This window comes from Schistocerca gregaria, chromosome 5 (genome assembly GCF_023897955.1).
Source record: "Schistocerca gregaria isolate iqSchGreg1 chromosome 5, iqSchGreg1.2, whole genome shotgun sequence".
Lineage (NCBI taxonomy): Eukaryota > Metazoa > Arthropoda > Insecta > Orthoptera > Acrididae > Schistocerca > Schistocerca gregaria.
The window spans coordinates 39,010,008-39,020,799 of record NC_064924.1 but is presented as its reverse complement, the minus strand read 5'-3'; positions in this window follow the sequence as shown (position 1 = coordinate 39,020,799).

The following is a 10,792-nucleotide window of genomic DNA, read 5'->3' as shown; positions in this document are numbered from 1 at the left end:
ACGGCTTCAGGCCACGTGAGTGCTTCTTCAGGCGGTCTGAGCTTGGATGCTTTGCAGGGCGTACAGGTGTAATTTACGATGCACCACCGCTGGTTTACTGAAGCCCTCGGACCTTCACATTGACGATGGAACACAGAAATCGCATCGTAATTGAATACAACAGGTACCATGAGGGCTTCTGGCCACATCAGTGATTCTTAGGTGGTCTGTGCTTAAATCATTTGCAGGGCGTCCAGTTGTAATTTCCGATGCACTACTGCAGGTTTACCTAAACCCTGGGACTTTCACATTGACAAAGGAACGCAGAAAACGCATCGTAATTGAATACAACAGGTACCATGACGGCTTCTCCCCACGTGAGTGTTTCTTCAGGCGGTCTGTTCTAGGATCCTTTGCAGGGCGTCCAGTTGTAATTTCCGATGCACCACTGCAGGTTTACTGAAACCCTTGGACTTTCACATAGACGATGGAACACAAAAATCCCATCGTAATTGAATACAACAGTTACCATGACGGCTTCTGGCCACGTGAGTGCTTCTTCAGGCGGTGTATTCTAGGATCCTTTGCAGGGCGTCCAGTTGTAATTTCCGATGCACCACTGTAGGGTACTGATGTCCTTGGACCTCCACATTGACAATGGAACACAGAAATCAAATCGTAATAGAATACAGGTACCTTGACAGCTTGTGGCCACGTGAGTGCTTCTTCAGATGATATGTGCTTGGATCGTTTGCAGGGCATCAATTTGTAATTTTCGATGCACCACTCAGGTTTACTGAAACCCTTGGACTTTCTCATTGACGAAGGAATGCAGAAATCGCATCGTAATTGAATACAACACGTACCATGACGGCTTCTGCCCACATGAGTGCGTCTTCAGGTGGTGTTTGCTAGGATCCTTTGCAGGGCGTCCAGTTATAATATCCGATGCACCACTGCAGGTTTACTGAAACCCTTGGACATTCACATTGACAATGGAACACAGAAATCGCATCGTAATAGAATACAGCAGGTACAATGACGGCTTCCGGCCACGAAAGTGCTTCATCAGGCGGCCTGTGCTTGGATCCTTTGCAGGGCGTCCAGTTGTAATTTCAGATGCAATGCTGCAGGTTACTGAAATCCTTGGATCTCCACATAGACAATGGAACACAGAAATCGCATCGTAATAGAATACAACAGGTACCATGACGGCTTCTGGCCTCGAGAGTGCTTCTTCAGGCAGCCTGTGCTTGGTTCTTTTGCAGGGCGTCCAGTGGTAGTTTCCGATGCACCACTGCAGGTTTACGGAAACCCTTGGACCTTGAAATTCACGATGTAACACAGAAATCGCAACGTAATAGAATACAACAGGTACCATGAAGGCTTATGGCCACGTGAGTGCTTCCTAGGTGGTCTGTTCTTGAATCATTTGCAGGGCGTCCAGTTGTAATTTCAGATGCACCGCGGCAGGTTACTGATATCCTTGGACCTCCACATTGACAATGGAACACAGAAATCGCATCGTAATAGAATACAACACGTACCATGAAAGCTTCTGGCCTCGAGAGAGATTCTTCGGGCGGCCTGTGCTCGGATTCTTTGCAGGGCGTCCAGTTGAAATTTACGATGTACCAGTTAAGGTTACTGATTTCTTTGGACCTCCACATTGACAATGGAACACAGAAATCGCATCGTAATTGAATACAACATAAACCATGACGTTTTCTGGCCACGTGACTGCTTATTCAGGCGGCCTGTGCTTAGATCCTTTGCAGGGCGTCCATTTGTAATTTCCGATGCACCACTGCCGGTTTACTGAAACCCTTGGACCTTCACATTGACGATGGAACACAGAAATCGCATCGTAATTGAATACATCAGGTTCCATGACGGCTTCTGTCCACGTGAGTGCTTCTTCAGACGGACTGTGCTTCGATCCTTTGCAGGGCGTCCAGTTGTAATTTCCAATGCATCACTGCAGGTTTACTGAAACCCTTGGACCTTCACATAGACGATGGAAATCATAAATCGCATCGTAGTTGAATACAATAGGTTCCACGACGGCTTCTGGCCACGTGAGTGCTTCTTCAGGCGGTCTGAGCTTGGATCCTTTGCAGGGCGTACAGGTGTAATTTCCGATGCACCACTGCAGGTTTACTGAAACCCTTGGACCTTCACATTGACGATGGAACACAGGAATCGCATCGTAATTGAATACAACAGTTACCATGACGGCTTCTGGCCACGTGAGTGCTTCTTCAGGCGGTCTATTCTAGGATCCTTTGCAGGGCGTCCAGTTGTAACTTCCGATGCACCACTGCAGGTTAATGAAATCCTTGGACTTCCACATTGACAATGGAACACAGAAATCGCATCGTAATTGAATACAACAGGTACCATGACGTCTTCTGGCCACGTGAGTGCTTCTTAGGTGGTCTCTGCTTGAATCATTTGCAGGGCGTCCAGATGAAATTTCCGATGCACCACTGCAGGTTTTCTGAAACCCTTGGAACCTTACATTGGCGATGGAACAGAGATATCGCATCGTATTTGAATACAACAGGTACTTTGACAGCTTGTGGCCACGTGAGTGCTTCTTCAGATGGCCTGTGCTTGGATCGTTTGCAGGGCGTCAAGTTGCAATGTCCGATGCACCACTCAGGTTTACTGAAATCCTTGGACCTTCACATTGGCGATGGAACACAGAAATCGCATCGTAATTGAATGCAACAAGTGCCATGACGGCTCCTGTTCACGTGTGTACTTCTTCAGGCGACCTGTGTATCGATCCTTTGCAGGACGTCCAGTTGTAATTTCCGATGCACCACTGCAGGTTTACTGAAACCCTTGGACCTTCATATGGACGGTGGAACACAGAAATCGCATCGTAATTGAATACAACAGGTAAAATGACGGATTCTGGACACGAGAGTGCTTCTTCAGGCGGGCTGTGTTGGATCCTTTGCAGTGCGCCCAGTGGTATATTCCGATGCACCACTGCAGGGTACTGAAATCCTTGGACCTCCAGATTGACAATGGAACACAGAAATCAAATCGTAATAGAATATAACAGGTACCATGATGGCTTCAGGCCACGTGAGTGCTTCTTTAGGCGGCCTGTGCTTGGATCCTTTGCAGGGCGTTCAGTTGAAATTTCCGATGCACCACTGCAGGTTACTGAAACTCTGGGACCACCACATTGACAATGGAACACAGAAATCGCATCGTAATTAAATACAACAGGTACCATGACGGCTTCTGGCCACGAGAGTGCTTCTTCAGGTGGCCTTTGTTGGGATCATTTGCAGGGCGTCCAGTTTTAGTTTCCGATGCACCACTGAAGGTTTACGGAAACCTTGGACCTTCACATTGACGATGGAACACAGAAATCGCATCGTAATTGAATACAACAGTTACCATGACGGCTTCTGCCCACGTGAGTGCTTCTTAGGTGGTCTGTGCTTGAATCATTTGTAGGGCGTCCAGTTGTAATTTCCGATGCACCACTGCAGGTTTTCTGAAACCCTTGGAACTTCACATTGGCGATGGAACAGAGAAATCGCATCGTATTTCAATACAACAGGTACTTTGACAGCTTGTGGCCACGTGAGTGCTTCTTCAGATGGCCTGTGCTTGGATCGTTTGCAGGGCGTCAAGTTGTAATGTCCGATGCACCACTCAGGTTTACTGAAATCCTTGGACCTTCACATTGGCGATGGAACACAGAAATCGCATCGTAATTGAATGCAACAAGTACCATGACGGCTCCTGTTGACGTGTGTACTTCTTCAGGCGACCTGTGTATCGATCCTTTGCAGGACGTCCAGTTGTAATTTCCGATGCACCACTGCAGGTTTACTGAAATACTTGGACCTTCACATTGACGATGGAACACAGAAATCGCATCGTTATTGAATACATCAGGTTCCATGACGGCTTCTGGCCACGTGAGTGCTTCCTCAGGTGGCCTGTGCTTGGATCCTTCGCAGGGTGTCCAGTTGTAATTTCCGATGCACCACTGCAGGTTTACCTAAACACTGGGACTTTCACATTGACAAAATAACGCAGAAATCGCATTGTAATTGAATACAACAGGTACCATGACGGCTTCTCCCCACGTGAGTGCTTCTTCAGGCGGTCTGTTCTAGGATCCTTTGCAGGGCGTCCAGTTTTAATTTCCGATGCACCACTGCAGGTTTACTGAAACCCTTGGACCTTCCCATTGACGATGGAACACAGAAATCGCATCGTAATAGAATACAACAGGTACCATGAAGGCTTCTGGCCACGTGACTGCTTATTCAGGTGGCCTGTGCTTAGATCCTTTGCAGGACGTCCAGTTGTAATTTCCGATGCACCACTGCAGGTTTACTGAAACCCTTGGACCTTCACGTAGACGATGGAAATCATAAATCGCATCGTAGTTGAATACAATAGGTTCCACGACGGCTTCTGGCCACGTGAGTGCATCTTCATTCGGTCTGAGCTTGGATCCTTTGCAGGGCGTGCAGGTGTAATTTCCGATGCACCACTGCAGGTTTAATGAAACCCTTGGTCCTTCACATTGACGATGGAAATCATAAATCGCATCGTATTTGAATACAACAGGTACCATGACGGCTTCTGCCCACGTGAGTGCTTCTTCAGGTGGCCTGTGCTGGGATCATTTGCAGGGCATCCAATTGTAATTTCCGATGCACCACTGCAGCTTTACTGAAATCCTTGGACCTTCACATTGACGATGGAACACCGATATCGCATCGTAATTGAATGCAAACATTACCATAACGTTTGCTGGCCACACGAGTGCTTATTCAGGTGGCCTGTGCTTGGATCCTTTGCAGGGCGTCCAGTTGTAATTTCTGATGCACCACTGCAGATTTACTGAAACCCTTGGACCTTCATATTGACGATGGAACACAGAAATCGCATCGTAATTGAATACAACAGGTACCATGAAAGCTTCAGGCCACGAGAGTGCTTCTTCAGGCGGCCTGTGTTGGATCTTTGCAGTGCGTCCAGTTGTAATTTCCGATGCACCACTGCAGGGTACTGAAATCCTTGGACCACCACACTGACAATGGAACACAGAAATCGCATCGTAATTGAATACAACAGGTACCATGACGGCTTCTGGCCTCATGAGTGCTTCTTCAAGTGGCCTGTGCTGTGATCATTTGCAGGGCGTCCAGTTGTAGTTTCCGATGCGCGTCTGCAGGTTTACTGAAACCGTTGGACCTTCACATTGACGATGGAACACAGAAAACGCATCATAATTGAATGCAAAAAGTACGATACCGTTTTATGGCCACGTGAGTGCTTATTCAGGTAGCCTGTGCTTGGATCATTAGCAGGGCGTCCAGTTGGAACTTCCGATGCACCACTGCAGGTTTACTGAAATCCTTGGACCTTCACATTGACGATGGAACACAGAAATCACACCGTAATTGAATGTAAAATATACCATGACGTTTTCTGGAAACGTGAGTGTTTATTCTGGCGGGTGTGCTTTGATCCTTTGCAGGGCGGCCAGTTATAATTTTCGATGCACCACTGCACGTTTACTGAAACCCTTGGACCTTCACATTGACGATGGAACACAGAAATCGAATCGTAGTTGAATACAATAGGTACCACGACTTCTTCTGGCCACGTGAGTGCTTCTTCAGGCGGTCTGTGCTTGGATCCTTTGCAGGGCGTACAGGTGTAATTTCCGATGCACCACTGCGGGTATACTGAAACCCTTGGACCTTCACATTGACGATGGAACACAGAAATCGAATCGTAGTTGAATATAATAGGTACCACGACGGCTCTTGGACGCCTGAGGGCTTCTTCAGGCGGTCTGTGCTTGGATCCTTTGCAGGGCGTCCACTTGTAATTTCCGATGCACCACTGCAGGTTTACTGAAACCCTCGGACCTTCACATTGACGATGGAACACAGAAATCGCACCGTAATTGAATACAACAGGTACCATGAGGGCTTCTGGCCACGTCAGTGCTTATTCAGGCAGCCTGCACTGGGATCCTTTGAGGTCGTCCATTTGTAATTTCCGATGCACCACTGCAGGTTTACTGAAACCCTTGCACCTTCACATTGACGATGGAACAGAGAAATCGCATCGTAATTGAATGCAAAAAGTACCACGACGTTCTTTGGCCACGTCACTTCTTATTGAGGTGGCCTGTGCTTGGATCCTTTGCAGGGCGTCCAGATATAATTTCTGATGCACCACCGCAGGTTTACTGAAACCCTTGGACCTTCACATTGACGATGGAACACAGAAATCGCATCGTAATTGAATACAACAGGTACCATGACGGCTTCTGGCAACGTGAGTGCTTCTTCAGGCGGTCTGTGGTAGGATCCTTTGCAGAGCGTCCAGTTACAATTTCCGATGCACCACTGCAGGTTTACTGAAATCCTTGGACCTTCCAATTGACGATGGAACACAGAAATCGCATCGTAATAGAATACAACAGGTACCATGACTGCTTCTGGCCACGAGAGTGCTTCTTCAGGAGGCCTGTGCTTGGATCATTTGCAGGGCGTCCAGTTGTAGTTTCCGATGCACCACTGCAGGTTTACGGAAAACCTTGGACCCTGACATAGACGATGCAACACAGAAATCGCATCGTAATTGAATACATCAGGTTCCATGACGGCTTCTGGCTACGTGAGTGCTTCTTCAGGTGGCCAGTCCTTGGATCCTTTGCAGGGTGTCCAGTTGTAATTTCCGATGCACCACTGCAGGTTTACTGAAACCTTTGGACCTTCATATGGATAATGGAACACAGAAATCGCATTGTAGTTTAATACAACAGGTACCACGACGGCTTCTTTCCACGTGAGTGCTTCTTCAGGTGGACTGTGCTGGGATCCTTTCTGGGCGTCCATTTGTAATTTCCGATGCACCACTGCAGGTTTACTGAAACCCTTAGACCTTCACATTGACGATGGAACAGGGAAATCGCATCGTATTTGAATACAACAGGTAACATGACAGCTTGTGGCCACGTGAGTGCTTCTTCAGATGGCCTGTGCTTGGATCCTTTGCAGGGTGTCCAGTTACAATTTCCGATGCACCACTACAGGTTTACTGAAACCCTTGGACCTTCACATTGACGATGGAACACAGATATCGGATCGTAATAGAATACAAGAGGTACCACGACGGCTTTTTCCACGTGAGTGCTTCTTCAGGTGGACTGTGCTGGGATCCTTTCAGGGCGTCCATTTGTAATTTCCGATGCACCACTGCAGGTTTACTGAAACCCTTGGACTTTCACATTGACAATGGAAGGCATAAATCGCATTGTAATTGAATACAACTGGTACCATGACGGCTTCTGGCCACGTGAGTGTTTCTTCAGGAGGTCTGTTATAGGATCCTTTGCAGGGCGTCCAGTTACAATTTCCGATGAACCACTACAGGTTTACTGAAACCCTTGGACCTTCACATTGACGATGGAACACAGAAATCGGATCGTAATAGAATACAAGAGGTACCATGGCGGCTTCTGGCCACGTGACTGCTTATTCAAGCGGCCTGTGCTTTGATCCTTTGCAGGGTGTCCAGTTGTAATTTCCGATGCACCACTGCAGGTTTACTAAAAACCTTGGACCTTCACATTGTCGATGAAACAAAAAAATCGCATCGTAAAAGAATGCAACAGGAACCATGACGGCTTCTGGCCACGTGAGTGCTTCTTCAGGTGGCCTGTGCTGCGATCATTTGCAGGGCGTCCAGTTGTAGTTTCCGATGCACCACTGCAGGCTTACGGAAACCCTTGAACCTTGACATTAACGATGTAACACAGAAATCGCATCGTAATTGAATACATCAGGTTCCATGATGGCTACTGGCCACGTGAGTGCTTCTACAGGTGGCCAGTGCTTGGATCCTTTGCATGGCATCCAATTGTAATTTCCGATGCACCACTGCAGATTTACTGAAATCCTTGGACCTTCACAATGACGATGGAACACAGAAATCGCATCGTAATTGAATACAACAGGTACCATGACGGCTTCTGTCCACGTGAGTGCTTCTTCAGGCGGTCTGTGCTAGGATCCTTGCAGGGCGTCCAGTTACAATTTCCGATGCACCACTGCAGGTTTACTGAAACTCTTGGACCTTCACATGGATAATGGAACACAGATATCGCATCGTAGTTGAATACAACATGTACCACGACGGCTTCTGGCCACGTGAGTGCTTCTTCAGGCGGTCTGTGCTTTGATCCTTTGCAGGGCGTAGAGGTGTAATTTCCGATGCACCACTGCAGGTTTACTGAAAACCTTGGACCTTCACATTGGCGATGGAACAGAGAAATCGCATCGTATTTGAATACAACAGGTACCATGACAGCTTCTGGCCACGTCAGTGCTTATTCAGGCGGACTGTGCTGGGATCCTTTCAGGGCGTCCATTTGTAATTTCCGATGCACCACTGCAGGTTTAATGAAACCCTTGGACCTTCGCATTGACGATGGAACACTTCACATTGACGTGGAACACAGAAATCGCATCGTAATTGAATGCAACATGTACCATGACGTTTTCTCGAAACGTGAGTGCTTATTCTGGCGGCCTGTGCTGGGATCATTTGCAGAGCATCCAGCTGTAATTTCTGATGCACCACTGCAGGTTTACTGAAACCCTTGGACCTTCACATTGACGATGGAACACAGAAATCGCATCGTAATTGAATACAACAGTTACCATGACAGATTCTGGCCACGTGAGTTCTTCTTCAAGCGGCCTGTGCTTGGATCCTTTGCATGGTGTCCAGTTTAAATTTCCGATGCACCACTGCAGGTTTACTGAAGCCCTTGGACCTTCACACTGACGATGGAACACAGAAATCGCATCGTAATTGAATACAACAGGTACCATGACAGATTCATGCCACATGAGTTCTTCTTCAAGCGGCCTGTGCTTGGGTCCTTTGCATGGCGTCCAGTTTAAATTTCCGATGCACAACTGCAGGTTTACTGAAACCCTTGGACCTTCACATTGACGATGGAACACAGAAATCGCATCGTAATTGAATACAACAGGTACCATGACAGCTTCTGGCCACGTGAGTGCTTCTTAAGGCGGTCTGTGGTAGGATCCTTTGCAGAGCGTCCAGTTATAATTTCCGATGCACCACTGCAGGTTTACTGAAACCCTTGGACCTTCACATTGACGATGGAACACAGAAATCGCATCGTAATTGAATACAACATGTACCATGACGGCTTCTGGCCACGTGAGTGCTTCTTCAGATGGCCTGTGCTGGGATCATTTACAGGGCATCCAGTTGTAATTTCTGATGCACCACTGCAGGTTTACTGAAACCCTTGGACCTTCACATTGACGATGGAACACAGAAATCGCATCGTAATTCAATACAACAGGTACCAAGACGGCTTCTGGCCACGTGAGTGCTTCTTCAGGCGGTCTGTTATATGATCCTTTGCAGGGCGTCCAGTTGTAATTTTCGATGCACCACTGCAGGTTTACTGAAACCCTTGGACCTTCACATTGACGATGGAACACAGAAATCGCATCGTTGCATGGCGGCCAGTTTAAATTTCCGATGCACCACTGCAGGTTTACTGAAACCTTTACTGAAACCTTTGGACCTTCACCTTCTTCAGGTGGCCTGTGCTGGGATCATTTCCAGGGCGGCCAGTTGCAATTTCTGATGCAGCACTGCAAATTTACTGAAATTCTTGGTCCTTCACATTGCCGATGGAACACAGAAATCGCATCATTATAAAATACAACAGGTACCATGACGGTTTCTGTCAACGTGAGTGCTTATTCAGGCGGCCTGTGCTTGGATCCTTTGCAGGGCGTCCAGTTGTAATTTCCGATGCACCACTGCAGGTTACTGAAATCTTTGGACCTCCACATTGACAATGGAACACAGAAATCGCATCGTAATAGAATACAACAATTACCATGACGGTTTCTCGCCACGTGACTGCTTATTCAGGCGGCCTGTTTCTTGGATCGTTTGCAGGGCGTCCAGTTGCAATTTCCGATGCACCACTGCAGGTTACTGAAATTCTTGGACCTCCATATTGTCAATGGAACACAGGAATCGCATCATAATTAAATACAACAGGTACCATGACGTTTTCTGGCCACGTGACTGTTTATTCATAACGCCTGTGCTTTGATCATTTGCAGGGCGTCCAGTTTAAATTTCCGATGCACCACTGCAGGTTTACTGAATCCCTTGGAAATTCACATTGACGATGGAACACAGAAATCGCACCGTAAAAGAATTCAACAAGTACCATGACGGCTTCTGTCCACGTGAGTGGTTCATCAGGTGGCCTGTGCTGGGATCATTTGCAGGGCGGCCAGTTGTAATTTCCGATGCAGCACTGCAAATTTACTGAAATCCTTGGACCTCCTCATTGGCAATGGAACACTGGAATCGCATCATAATTGAATACAACAGGTACCATGACGTTTTCTGGCCACGTGACTGCTTATTCAGACGGAATGTGCTTTGATCCTTTGCAGGGCGTCCAGTTGTAATTTCCGATGCACCACTGCAGGTTTACTGAAAACCTTGGGCCTTCACATTGACGATGGAACACAAAAATCGCATTGTAATTGAATACAACAGGTACAATGACGGCTTCTGGCCACGTCAGTGCTTATTCAGGCGGACTGTGCCGGGATCCTTTCAGGGCGTCCATTTGTAATTTCCGATGCACCACTGCCGGTTTACTGAAAGCCTTGGTCCTTCACATTGACGTTGGAACACAGAAATCGCATCGTAATTGAATACAACAGGTACC